This window comes from Carassius auratus, chromosome 17 (genome assembly GCF_003368295.1).
Source record: "Carassius auratus strain Wakin chromosome 17, ASM336829v1, whole genome shotgun sequence".
NCBI classification, from domain to species: Eukaryota; Metazoa; Chordata; class Actinopteri; order Cypriniformes; family Cyprinidae; genus Carassius; species Carassius auratus.
In genome coordinates, this window is record NC_039259.1 from 5,352,987 (window position 1) to 5,367,158 (window position 14,172).

General features: G+C 38.9%; 1 protein-coding gene across 2 annotated transcripts in view; it reads left to right on the top strand.

Annotated features, from left to right (window-relative positions):
* Positions 1–14,172, top strand: part of LOC113117028 (ALK tyrosine kinase receptor) — a 374,362-nt gene that overhangs the window by 245,682 nt on the left and 114,508 nt on the right. The window lies entirely within an intron of this gene.

A 14,172-nucleotide genomic window follows, 5' to 3' on the forward strand; every position in this document is an offset into this window, starting at 1 on the left:
TCTTGTGGACTAAATGTTAATATATTTTATGTACAATATCTTACTCAGGACAGTACTAAATAAAAAATAACATGCATTTAGTATGATCTCTCTTATTTTTTGAAAATTACTCTTATTTTCACAGATTCTGCAAGGGGTGCCCAAACTTTCGATCCCCACTGTATGTGATTCTTAAATACATTAGTTATAGCAATAATTACTAGATAAAATTTGACCAGATAAAAATGGTTAATTATCGATGATGGTTCATTTATCATACAATTGCAGATTTACTGATCTGATCCAGAGTCCTAATCCAAATATTACTTAGATGGATTAACTTCACATTATTACAGTCCGAGAATAGCACTGCATAAAATCCAGCCCTGGTTTGATATTTCAAGTATCTAGTTTCTTGCACAGATTGATTGTTTTGAGTCTGTACACATCAGTGTATTGTCACAAGCTGCAGAGTTTAACTTGGATTTGTCTGTGGAAGTGTGTGTGTGTGTGTGTTTTTTTTATTTATTTATTTAATTTTTTTATTTTTTTTTATTTTTTTTATTTTGTTAACATTTGCTATTTATTATACGACTGCAAGAGCTGAAGTTAAAAATCATAATTTGTGTTCTACTGAAGAAACAAAGTCACCTACATCTTGGATGAACTGGGAGTAAGCAGATAAACATCACATTTTCATTTTTTTGCTTGAACTATCCCTTTAAAATATGATTTGACAAGTTACATTGCCTGTAGTATATGGGATGATATTTTATGCTTAAATTGCTACTGTGGTCAAGTCAAGTCTAGTCACATTTATTTATATGGCACTGCACAATACAGATTATGTCAAAAGAGCTCTACAGTGATAAACAGGAAAATAATGTTTCAAAGATGCAGACAAAATCCATTTCGGCTGTAAAACAGCTTTTAAAAGAGAAACAAAGTTTTTTTTTTTTTTTTTTTATTAATGTATTATTATTATTATTATTATTATTATTATTATTATTATTATTATTATTATTGACAATAACTGTAATTGTTTTCAAGTTGTTTTCTTTTAATTTAAATTGTAGTCAGAACTCTTTAAAAATAATCTTTAAATTACCTACTGTTATTTTAAGTATTATGTTTGTAAAATTACTATATATATATATATATATATATATATATATATATATATATATATATATAATCAATACAATAACAAAACTGTTAGATGATAAAACAGTCAAATGACTGGCTGTCAAGCTGCCTAGTCTCTGTTTCCCTGGGTGTCCACTAGTGGGCTCACTTCCCCTAAGGCACTTCACCGTAGGCACTAGAATTCCTCTAGTCTTGTCCTTTCATCACAGTAATTGCACTTCTGCTAATTACACCAGGTGCCTTCACATAATTGTCACTTAATTAGCCTCCCTATATTTACCAGTCTTTTCCTGTTGTCTGTATGGAGTCGTTACCTTTCGTGATCCCAGTCTTCTCGTCCTCCGAGATTCCTCGTCTTCCTGTTCCCTTCCTGTCCCTTTCCTGTTTGTTTTATTTTGGATTGTTCTCTGGTTTTGACCCTGGCTTGTTTGACTTTGATTTGGATTATCCCATTAAATCATATCTGCAATTGGATCTCTCCCTCTCCTGTGTCTTACTGGGTCGCGATGATCACAGAAGGACTCCATCCATTAGATCTAGCGGTATGTCGTTTGATGTTTCCCGTTCCCCAGCCAGTATGGTGGAGCGGATAATTAAATATTTGAAATTGACCACCCTCCGCCAAGAGGGCAATGATGTGGGTGCCATGGCATAGGTGTTCTGGTCCCTGGCCGAGGGCATGGGTTATAATGATGTAGCCGTAAAGACTATTTTAATAGCGAGCTGGATGACCCGGTTCCTCAAAAGGAACTGGCTCAGTTGGACACATATTGGTTTTGGGAATTCGTGTGTTAATTACAGCATCGGCTTCCGTAGGATGCCCCAGCCACTCCTGTCTCTCCGGGGGGATGGCCGCCAGCCAAGCGCCACTGCACAATAAGTCTGCCAGCCCAGCGTCACAGCACAAGGTGGTCGTCAGTCCGGCGCCACTGCCCAAGATGGCCGCCAGCCCAGTACCACAACGCAAGACGGCCGCCAGCCCAGCGCCACAGCACAAGATGGCCGCCAGCTCATCACCACTGCCCAAGATGGCCGCCATCCCATCGCCACTGCCAAAGATGGCTGCCGGCCCAACGCCACTGCCCAAGATGGCCGCCTGTCCAGAGTCATGGCACAAAATGGCTACTTTGTCCAGCGCCTCTGTACAGGATGACAGTCACAATTGACCCTCCAGAGTCGAGTCAGGTTCCCGTTGACCCTCCAGAGTCAAGTCAGGTTCCCGTGGACCCTCCAGAGTTGAGTCAGGTGCTCGTGTACCCTCCAGAATCGAGTCAGGTACTCGTGGACCCTCCAGAGTCGAGTCAGGTGCTCGTGGACCCTCCAGAGTCGAGTCAGGTGCTCGTGGACCCTCCAGAGTCGAGTCAGGTGCTCAAGGACCCATCTGAGTCAGGGTTAGTCACCGTTGACCTTCCAGAGTCGAGTCAGGTGCTCAAGGACCCATCTGAGTCAGGGTTAGTCACCGTTGACCTTCCAGAGTCAGGGCTAGTCACCGTTGACCTTCCAGAGTCAAGTCAAGTCACTGGTGATCTTCAAGGACAGTGTCAAGTCACCGGTGATCTTCAGGGACAGAGTCAAGTCACCGGTGATCTTCAGGGACAGAGTCAAGTCACCAGGGTTCTTCATGGGATAATTCAAGTCACCGGTGTCCTTCATGGGAGAATTCAAGTCACCAGTGATCTTCATGAACAAAGGCAAGTCACCATTGATCTTCATGGGCAAGGTCAAGTCACCATTGATCTTCATGGGCAAAGACAAGTCACCATTGATCTTCATGAACAAAGGCAAGTCACTATTGATCTTCATGAACAAAGGCAATTCACCATTAAACTTCATGAAAAAATGCATGTCACCAATGATCTTCATGAGCAGAGTCAAGTAAGCATTGATCTTCTGGAATCCAGTAGAAACACCATGGGATTACCAGAGTCTCTTCAGGTCTCTGTGGAACTACCAGAGCCTCCCCACATCTCTGCTGAACTACTAGAGCCTCCCCATGCCTCTGTTGAACTACTAGAGCCTCTCCACATCTCTTCTGAACTACCAGAGCCTCTCCACGTCTCAGCTGAACTACTAGAACCTCTCCTCGGCTCGGCTGAACTACCAGAGTCTCTCCTCACCTCTGTGGAACTTCCAGAGCCTCGTCACGTCTCAGCCGAACTTTCTGATAGCCTGACTGATCCTGTCGTGGCCACGGAGGCTACCCTTAACTTGCTCATGTTCTCTGTTTCAGACTTGCCCAACCAGACTTGCCCTCCTGTTTATTCAGCCGCACGGATGTGGTGGTCTTCTGCGCCACCCTGGGGGGCTTCAGTCTCGACCACATGGATGTGGTGGTCTTCTGCTCTGCCCTGGGGGACTTCTGTTTCGACCACACGAATGTGGTGGTCTTCTGCTCTGCCCTGGTGGGCATCACGTTATGTCCTTCCTGGTGTTTTTGTGGTCCCTCCTGGACTCATTGTTTTGTGTTGCACTTCTCTTGTCTCTGTTTCCCCATTTTACCTGGCCCTCCATCCCTCCCCCTGGTCCTCCGCTGCTCCACCTCCCTTCTGGTCTCTTTATGTCTTTGGTCTCTTCTTGGGTTCAGGTGGAGCATCTGGCAGCTGCTACGTGGAGGAGGGGGTAATGTCACGCTGTCTAGTCTCTATTTCCCTGGGTGACCACTAGTGGGCTCACTTCCCCTTATGCACTTCACAAAGGCACTATAATTCCACTAGTCTTGTCCTTTCATCACAGTAATTGCATTCCTGCTAATTGCACCAGGTGCCTTTACTTAATTGTCATTAGCCTCCCTATATTTACCAGTCTTTTCCTGCTGTCTTTATGGAGTCCTTACCTTTCGTGATCCCAGTCTTATCCCTCCCCCCCCCCCCCCCAAGATTCCTGGACTTCCTGTTCCTTTCCTGTCCCTTTCCTGTTTGTTTTATTTTGGATTGTTCTCCGGTTTTGACTCTGGCTTGTTTGACTTTGATTTGGATTATACCATTAAAAAATCATATCTGCTATTGGATCTCTCCCTCCCTCTCTCTCCTGTGCCTTACTGGGTCGCGATCGTCACACTGGCAGCAACAGCTGCCAACCAAAAAAACATAGAGTGAAAGTAAACTCTCCTTATTAAATAGTATCTCTAAAATAACACTGGGCCTTTTGAAAGTGAATGCTACTTTCTGTCTCGTAAGAAACAATTTTAGCCAACAGGTTTTTCCTCTCAATGTTAAAAGCATATGCACAGTTGAACTAGGTTAACCTGAGGGTTTTATTTTATTTTATTTTTTTATTATTATTAATTGTTCTCAATTAAAACCTCAAACAAATCTCCACAAAGCCTTTAACTTTTGCATTGCATTGAAACGCATCCTTAATATTTCCTAAACACACAGACTTTAGAAGCTTTTAGAGGGAGCTTTTGGAGAATGCATGAAAAGATTTACATATGCTATTTCAATTCCTTCAGGAAATTGATGCATTTCATCTTGGCAATTAGATCAACCAGTGAGAGAGGAGTTAGACCAAAAACCATAGAAAAAACAGTGATTGGTTTTGCTAAACACTGCGCACATGTTGATTCTTTTAGGATGCTGACTCACCTTTCACAACCTTAAAAAACATGTTGCAATGCAATACCCAAACACATCCACATCCCCTCACACACAAACAGATGTTTGCTTTAAGCATGTTGAGCATTTTAACACATGTTAAAAACAGTTAATGGAGCAGAAACACCTGTTGTGTTATTGTGCATTACTATGGTCCAGGTTAGATTGTGGATGTAGATACAAAAGCAACACAGAGACAAATGAGGTGGTGAAACAATGCATCACATAACACAATACAACATCCATGCAAATTATGTGGCAGCACATTACAATACAAAACTCTGTGCTGCATGATATATGATACATAACAAACAGCATAACAGCATGTATTTGGATTAAAGGTTAACAGAAGGAACCACACAACCACAGTAATGGCAAGAACTCTGTGTAGGCAATATTAAAACACCTTCTATAACAGTTTAATGTCCAGTAAGCCATTTATACTTTGATTTCCCAGAAAAGAGGGACAGTGTATGCTGTTTTGAAAACATTATTGATAGTGGTAATTGAAACAAGTGCAGTTCTGAAAGCTAAAAGCATCAAATAAAATAGAACAAACTGTGAGCAATCAACCGTGTAGCCCCACTGGAATTGTCACAAAGTGGACCCACTGAAAGTACAGAGCTGGCAAAATTGATTTTGAGCTCTACAGTTGGTCATGGCAATGTTTTGTCCACACTTCTGTAAAAAAAAAAAAAAAAAAAAAAAAAAAACCTGTATATACAGTGTTTTGCTTCCTGTTGAGTTTATAATTAAACAAAATAAGACACTTCATGGTGTTAGATACTTAAACTCTGAACTGAATGGCTAAAGAGAGTATACAGCAAGTATTCCCTCTCACAATTACTTGCTGTGTGCGCCAATGGTAGGTTGCTAACCCATGGTAAATGGTTTATCAGTACCTGACCATACAGTATTTTGGAGAGATCCTGTGCCCGACCTGCAGATTATGAGGCAGCCTATTATAATTCAGCTATTAAACTGCCCAGCTATTTCACTTCAGCACCGCATTTCACAAATACAGTATGTGCGCAAATGAGGATTACAGCCTGTAGCCAGTGAATGAGTCTCCATCCACAAACAGACGTACATCGTCTGCAGATATAAGGTATTTCATTGCACTTTAAAAAGTAATCTGAATGGCCTATATATGTGCAATATTTTAAACAAGCCCTCACTAACTGATTTTAATGCCACAGTTATGTTAGAATTCATCTCATTCTTGTTTCTGTGGCGGTGCGTCAGTCTCGTCATGAGATGCATGGTCCGGAGCGCTGAATGTCTAAAGCAGCAGTCCAATTCAATTTTTCTTCAAATATGTGAACTTACCTGTTTTGATTTTATATTTAACGTGTTTGTTTATGTCCAATATTAGTGTAAAAAAAAAAAAAAGAAAACTGTTGGACTTCAAATGAAATCTACTACTGATTTTCACCGTTGACTGATTTTGCAGAACATTTTGACTGATAACTTCTGTGCACAGATGCGGCAAATTTGTTTAGAGGACACGCGATATGTCAGTTGCATCTGAAATAGATGTAAATTTAACGTTAGTTCATCAGTATGTTTGAAAGTATTTTTTATTTTTTTTCGATTATTGGTGATTCCATAGACTCTCTCTCTTGTGCACATGCACAGTTTAAAACACCAAATAGTTATGCTATACGAAGAACAAAGAGTCTCTCTCTTGCTCCACCCATGCACGATCATATCGTGTATAGTTGATCTGATCTGATTTGAAAAAGTACCTTATCGCTCAACACTATAACATAATTATTATTATTTTTTTTTTTATGACCCGCCCCAACCCGCCCCACAAATAATGTGAAAATTTCTTTACCAGCCCCAACCTGACCCGTGGGGTCCATGGGTTATGAGACGACCTGCACATCTCTAATGCACACAGTGTTGCCTTGCACTTGCGGACTAGTGACAGAAATGAAGAGACAGCCAGCTGCCCCGCTGGAGTTATGTCGTTGGACGCCAGAACTCGGTGAGCAGACAACACACAAGAGAAAACCTGACAATGAAACCAAAAATTAAGAAGAGACAAATGATAACAAAAGACTTGTCAACGAAAAGTGGAAGTCAGGTTGAGAATGGCTGGTATATGATATGAGAGTATATTCACAACAACAAAAATGTGGCTAGTAAAAATGCTGTGTGGCTAGTAACTTTGGAAAACCATATATACATACATACATGCACACACACACACACACACACACACACACAATGGCCATTTAATTTACATCCATGATGCAAATCTTCCATTCCCCCACATCCCAAAGCTGCTCTATTAGATTGAGATATGGTGACTGTGGAGGCCATTTGAGTAAAGTGAACTCATTTTCATGTACAAGAAATCAGTCTGAGATGATTTGAGCTTTGGGACATGGTGGATTATCCAGCTGGAAGTAGCCATCTGAAGATGGGTACACTGTAGTCATAAAGGGATGGAGATGGTCAGCAACCATACTCAGGTAGGCTGTGGCATTTAAACAATGCTCAATAAGGGGCCCAAAGTGTGGCAAGAACATATCCTCCACACCATTACACCACCAGCAGTAGCCTGAACCATCGAGACAAGGCAGAATGAATCAATGCTTTCATGTTCTTTACACCAAATTCAGACCCCACCATTTGAATGTCGCAGCAGAAATCGAGACTCGCCAGACTATCTTCTATTGTAGGTGAGCCTGTGGGAACTGTAGCTTCCGTTTCCTGTTCTTAGCTCTGACAGGAGCGGCAACTGGAGTGGTCTTCTGCTGCTATATATATATATATATATATATATATATATATAGTAGTGTTGCAATTAAAATATTTAAATATTGGCCAACATTGTTCCATTAAGAAATGTAAATATTGGTAGGTTGGTTGGTTTTGTTCAAATTAAGAGTAGGTGATGAAGATTTGGTTCTCAAGAAACGTCTTTTTAATAATGTTGAAAACAGCTGTGCTGCTCATTATTTTATGTTTCAAAGCATTTAAGCTTTGCCAAACCTGTGTGAGTTTCTCAGTGTTTGACATTAAATATTGCAAAAAAAAAAAAAAAAAAAAATCTCTATATTCATTAATATTTTGTGTCTATATGTACTTTCCATTGCTGGAAACACAGGGTTGTTTTGTAAACATAAGTCAATTACTCAAAATATATTTTCTCAGAAGTATACTTTGGAAATGAATAAGATCTCTGAATTTTTACACAATTCAGAGTCATTTAATCTTTTCAATATTTGTCCTTCACTTGAATTCTCAATTTGGCCATGCTTTTTTTGCTTAGGATGAAAGCCTGATGTTGCACCTTTGTAGTGAGGTCTTTTAAAAAATGGAAAAGGCCTCTTCTCACACGATAGAGCATAACCTGTCATCTTCCATAGGTCCGTGGCTTTGATATTAATTTTAAAGCACATCTAGGCAAAGAAACAGGTATATTCAATAAATTATACATCCAAAGACAGTACTTCTTTGTTTTTTCCCCTTTGTTTCTTTCTGTTTTCCTTACATGTTTCTACTCTCATCTTGTCAAGAGACCACTGAACAGACCTCAAAGCTAGCCGTAAGTTTGCTAAGGAGTCCTTCTGGAGACTTATCTTATGCTAGTTCTGTATAAACATAAAACAAAGTCTTTTTTTATGCATCAGTGTGATGGGAGAGAGAACGTGAATGTTTTAAAGTGCTTCCATTCTAATCTCAGACGGGTTACAATAGGCTGTGTGGTGCTTCGCTTATTGAATGCTCTGCGGAACATAAGCACTTTAGAAAACCTAGTCCGTTTTTCACTCTATCTTACAAAGAGTTTTATTTTCTCACTTTCTGTTTTCTCTGATCTCCTCAAACTCTAATTACATTTTTTAAACATGTGAAACATCTTCCCTACAGAGTTTTGCCCCATGAAATTGTGAAGGGTGAGGAAAAAGCAGCAGAGCTTCTATACTGTTACAGCAGCAAGATGAAGCAAACACCTTTGATGAAAATGTTGGAAGCTATTGAGCAGAAAAAATTAAACTGAAGGGCATTTTCTGCATCTTGTTCTGGTCCAGGGACTTGGCACAGTCTTCCCGAACAATTAGAGGGATTATTTAACTAAAAATAAAATGGTTATATTATCATTTACTCAAAAATCATTTGCACAAAAGAGTAAACATGGACTAAAGCATTTAAACTTAAAAAAAAAGATAGCACTATTAACTCAAGGGGAAAATGTGCATTTATTTATTTAACGTGATTCTTCAACAGATTATTTCAATAGTATGACCTTTAACTCATTAAGATGTCCATAACAGACACTTTGAAAGGACTGTTAACCAAAAATTTAAAATTTGCAGTTAATGTCTCACCATCAGGCCTTCTCCAGTAGAACAATAGCAACATTTTTAGCTGAAACCGTGGTCCCTGGTGATTAAAGGGGGGGTGAAATGCTATTTCATGCATACTGAGTTTTTTACACTGTTAAAGAGTTGGATTCCCATGCTAAACATGGACAAAGTTTCAAAAATTAAGTTGTACATTTGAAGGAGTATTTCTGTTCCAAAAATACTCCTTCCGGTTTGTCACAAGTTTAGGAAAGTTTTTTTCGAGTATGGCTCTGTGTGACTTTAGATGGAGCGGAATTTCCTTATATGGATCCTGAGGTCACGTCTGCCGGAAGAGCGCGCGCTCCCGTGTAGCACAGCACTGAGAGCACAACAGGCATTCGCTGATCAGAGCGAGAGCGTCGCGAAATGTCACAAAGGAGTGTGTTTTTGGTTGCCAGGGCAAGACAACCCTGCACAGATTAGCAAAAGAGAAACAGCATTAAGGGACCAGTGGATGGAGTTTATTTTTACAGAGCATCAACGGAGTTGTGCAAGTGTTTGTGTTTGTTCCCTGCATTTCTGAAATGCTTGTTTTACAAACAAAGCCCAGTTTGACGACGGATTTGCACATCGTTTACTTCTTAAGGATGATGCAGTCCCAACGAAAAAGGGTCACGATTGTGTGTTGGAACCACAGGCGGTGAGTAAAACTGCTTAAAATATCTCTGCCTCCTTGTTAGTGTGACCCCCTCCCCTCCCGGAGACCAGGGTTCGAGCCCCGCTCGGAGCGAGTCGTTGCTGCTGCTGCTCTCGTTCAGTTTCAGCCTTCACAGCTGTCACAGCTTTCAAACGCTCTCAACGCAATAGCCTACTGGCGCTCGTGATTCTTTAGCTCCGCCCACACATCACGCCTCCAGGCGCTCGTGTTTTTCCGGGAAAAATCGGTACAGACTATCTTTCTCTTATGAATATAATAAAACTAAATACTTTTTGAAATTATGAAGGATGCAGTACTACTCTATAGTTACTCAAGATTAACAGGATATTGAGTGAAAACGAGCATTTCACCCCCCCTTTAATAAAATGTAATCCAGCAGCTACTTGATATAAAATAAATAAATAAATGAACATAAAGGCAGGATATATATATATATATATATATATATATATATATATATATATATATATATATATATATATATATATATATATGATGATATATAGAGGTCTTATGAAGCAAAACGATCAGTCTATGCAAGAATTTGAACATGATTTACATGTAATAATGTTGTAAAAAATGTTTAGCTTCTTGTAAAGACAAAAGATAATTTGGCATAGTGCGGCTTAGGCATGAGACAAATAGCTACAAAATGTCTGGCCATAATATTATATCCCTCTTTCGGGGCTTTTTAATAATGCCAACAATAAAGCATATTCTATTTCCCCACCTTTCTTCAGTGTTTGGGTACTCGATATCGTCTGAAATTAGATATTGTCTGAAATGATTAACTCAGTGTTTCAATAAATGAAGGTCCTATAGCCGAGGCAATTACTCATTTGTGCATTTGTATTCTTCAGAATAGTTTTATGTGTGCATATCTGTGTCTACACAGTGAGGATTGTGGAATAGGAATTAATCTCACTATATTCTAAGCCTTATGGTTCTGTGTTAAAGATATAATGGCCATAAAAAAAAAAAAAAAAAAAAAAAAAATGTAACCCCTTTTTTATTACTTTTAACCAACTAGTATCAACATCATGTAATCCAGCTGGCAACTACATTCCTATATTATGCATCAAGAATGGTACTGTAAGCATACATGTACATAACATTCAAAGATAAGTTAAATAAACAAGTTTACTTTACATTACTTTTTATGCGGCAGGAGTTTCTAAGCATGCTGGGTAGCTGGTGCTTCTACAATATTATCAGTGTAAAAGATACCATCATAACCTGATGGGATTGAATATGAATTGTCACGTAATTGAGACAAAGACAAAAAAATGGCTCTAAGATTTCTTCACTTTCTCTCCATTATGTAACCTTGGCTTCAGTGTGGATTAAAAAATATTAAATATGACACTGTGGATAAACCATCGTTTGACAAAGGAAAGTAAATCAAATCTAATTCTAAAACATATCACACAACACTTCTCCTTTGGGCAAATAATACCTGACTAAAGCTTTTGACTGATGTTTTCGATTCAGGATCTTGACAGATAAACAGCCAAGCCTTGATCATTATTGAGATTAGGTGGGACATTGTTTCTTACTTTGATAGGAAATTGTGCTCCAGGCTGAAAGCTCGAGCAAGGGATCCAGCTTTAGACAGAAATCTGATCCAGATACACGCAGGAACAGCTGCCAACTTTAGACATGAACCTGATCGGCTTACAACTTGACATGACACATCAGATTTCCTCCCTGTCAGACACCTGATTATATTAATCAGTAATTGGGCAACAACACATAACATATAAAGAATAAAATAATGCAATCTGACAAGAACAAACTAAAACACAGTTTTACACAGAAACTTGTCTTATTCACTAACCAGCACATCTGAACTAGCAGCTACTATTGCTGGTATAGTGCTGCACAAGCATTGCTGGGAAGTAACTAGTTACATAAATAAATTGTGTGATTTCATTACGAAATATTTTTAACTGTGATCAGCTAGTTACTAAGGGGAAAAAAAAATAAATAATTAAATGTAAGAAAAAATTATTTTACTACAGATTTTTTTCCCCCAAGCCATTGTTAGATGTCAGTATTTCCTGTCATGTCTGCAATTATAATTTTTATAAGTAAAAAACAGTATCATAGCTGCTAACCTGAGCAGCTATGATACTCTCAAAGGTTAGCAACAAACCCAAGATGGCATCATGTCTTTCTGTCTGTGCGTGACTGAGTGGTTGATGTTTGTTTGTTCATGGGATATTTACCAACTGTTCATTTTGTGAGCTTTCGTAAAATATAACTGTAGAGTCACTATTTGATGGTTGTTTTATGATGCAGATCTGTTTAGTTTAAGTTAAAATTGATATCTTCAGTGAACTGGCCCTGCACCACTCCTTGCAGTGCATAAAAAAAAAAAAAAAAAAAAAATACCTGTATCCGTATAATCCTAGTCTGAACAAGTGGTTAAAACCGTCAAGCTGCTTCGAAAATGTACCTTAGGCCGTGGCTTTCTTTTTCGCCGTTTCTGGAGGATCGGTTTCATGCTGACTGGTCGGTGCCTGGAGCCTGTTTACCTGTTGGATCTCAAGTTCAAATGTGTCACTGAGTTTGATGGGCCTGATCTCTTCATGATGAGGGAAAGTGCTTTTTCCTTGTTCTTATTGCTGGTTTTTTAGATGTAGCCTGCTGCTTTAGAGGCGGCTGGCCTTGATTTGAACTTTTAACTTTTTTACTTGCATCATTGCCTCACTTGCTGGGCTTCCTTTTTAAGAGTGACAACACACAACATCATTGGTCGCCATGGAGAATCAGCCTTTTTTTTTATGCCTGGGACCTATGTAATATTGTCTTTTTACGTCTGGGTGGTGTGATGGGCATGGAGAGAAAGAAGTGGTTTTGTTTGTTCTTACTTCTTTGGTCATCTTCCTAAAATGGACATGTTGCGTATCTGGACTCACACTACAGATAATGATGTAATCATCTTGTCTGAAACTGGTATAAATCGGTTTCAGATAAATAAATCAATATATATATAACATATACACGTTAATCGACTCCAGAGGGTTAAAGGCCAAAACAATGCTTGGTTTTCTCCTGATTTAGCAAATATCCTCCATGTGCTCAACGTGGCATATGCAAAAGCCAGAAAATCAAAACAGAACTCTGACTGGCTGGTTTTCAGGCAACTGTGTAAAGCATGTACTCTAAAAATTAGAAAAGCTAAAGCTGAGAATTTTCTTTCTCAAACCACTCATAACGTGAATAATCCATCAGAATTTTTGAAAACTTTCAAATAATTATCAGAAAAAAATTAAGTCCAGGAGTTTCCTTCAGGCATTATGATAGACTCTCAGAAACTTACGGATACGACCAAAATACTTGACTGTTTCAATGGACATTTCATTGCGTCAGGATTTTTATTTGAGCCACTCAATACCCAACATGAGTGTTCCTCTACAGTAGGCTGTTGGTTTGGATCCTTTTTTTTTTTGTCAGTCTTTTAGTTTCAGACCTATTACAGTTTCAGATGTAAATAAAGCCCTTAAGCATTTGGACACAACAAAATCTGCAGGCACTGATAAACTGGATCCCTACTTTTTAAAGCTAGCAAACAATTTTATTGCCATGCCTTTAACTAAAAATTTTTATCTGTGTTTGAACACAAATGCCATTCCTTCCATCTGGAAATCAGCCTTCGTGGTTCCCCTGTTAAAAGGTGGTGACCCTTCTAGTTTAAATAACTACAAACCGATCTCTAAATTGTCTGTTCTGGTCGAGGGTTTAGGGTCCCTTGTCAGTGACCAAATAAATGATTTTTTTTAAACAATATATATTGTTCAAAATATATATTGTTCGGCGAACATTCAAATCAGAACTTTAATAACAAAATAAAGTCCAGGCCTGGTCCTCTCTCGTCCTTCACTGTCATCGCTCCTCTTTTGTATCCTTCTTATCTCCTCCGTGGGACGCGAGACCGGCGAGTGGAGCAGGCATCGCTCATTTCCAAACCACTCCACCGGCCTCGCTCTATTCCCAAGGTTCTCGGCCCAGCCCCACTCGTCACAAGGATGTTAACTGATTTGGAGGCAGCTGCATCTGGCTGTAGATGTTTTGGCTGATGTGGTATGGATTGTGGTTGACTTTAAAGGATTTTGTATTTCAGTTATTTTATGTTATTATTAGTTTAGTGTATTTGAGTCTCTATGTATTTAGGTTGTACTGCTGCCTATATTTGCCAGGACACTCTTGAAAAAGAGATTTTTAATCTCAGTGAGTCTCTTCCTTGTTAAATAAAGTTATTAAAACCTATTTCTTGTTTTGAGATTAATAAAAATAAATAAATAATAATAATCTCAGAATGATCTCAAAGTAAGTCAGATATTGTGGTGAACTAGAAAAGTAATCAAATGCAATTTGTTGCATTACTTGGTTACACTTTATTTTAAGCGGTCCTTGTTACAGAGTAATTATG